Source organism: Arachis ipaensis, chromosome B03 (assembly GCF_000816755.2).
Source record: "Arachis ipaensis cultivar K30076 chromosome B03, Araip1.1, whole genome shotgun sequence".
NCBI lineage: Eukaryota > Viridiplantae > Streptophyta > Magnoliopsida > Fabales > Fabaceae > Arachis > Arachis ipaensis.
The window spans coordinates 124,025,242-124,026,003 of NC_029787.2; positions in this window are offsets into that span (position 1 = coordinate 124,025,242).

Here is a 762-nt window from a genome sequence, read left to right on the forward strand (position 1 = left end):
ATATAAATAGATTATTATTTTTTATATTATTTTTTAAAATTTATTAAAATATTTTTAATTAAAATTTTTAAATTTTAATTTTTTAAATAAATATAAATATAATAAAATATTATTTTTTATTTTATATTTAAATTTATTAAAATATTTTGATTAAAATATGATAAAAAGAGAAATAAGAGACGACAATGAAAGAAGAAATAGACAATGAATATGAACATGAATAAAAAAGAGATTGAGATGTGTAGAAATAGTGGTAGAAAAAGAAACACAAACATACGCAAAAGAGATCAAAATGCACAAAAACAGTAATAGAAGAAGGAATATGAACGTGAACAAAAAAAGAGGATTGAAATACATTTTCCTTCTAAAATGAAGTGCGTGATGGTGGTACAAACTCAAATCAACGGTGAAACAATGCTGGCGTCGTTGGAGTTTCCATGAATTTGGGAAAGAGGCAAAGAAGACGTGTTTCTATTAAAATTTCATTTCAACGTAAAACAAAAAAAGAAAAAAAATAAAAAAATTAGGGTTAGATTAGTAAGAATAATATAAAATTATTATTATATTATAGATTAAAATTTACTAATTTAAATTTTGTTTTTATTTTTAATATAAGCATTAAAAATAAATAATTTTTTTATAACAAGATATATTGTAATAAAATATATATAATATTAATTAGTTTTTAAAAAATTCTGAAAAGATGGTTTTTTCTAATAAAGTGTTATTAAAAAATTAACATTATAAAAACTAATTTCAACC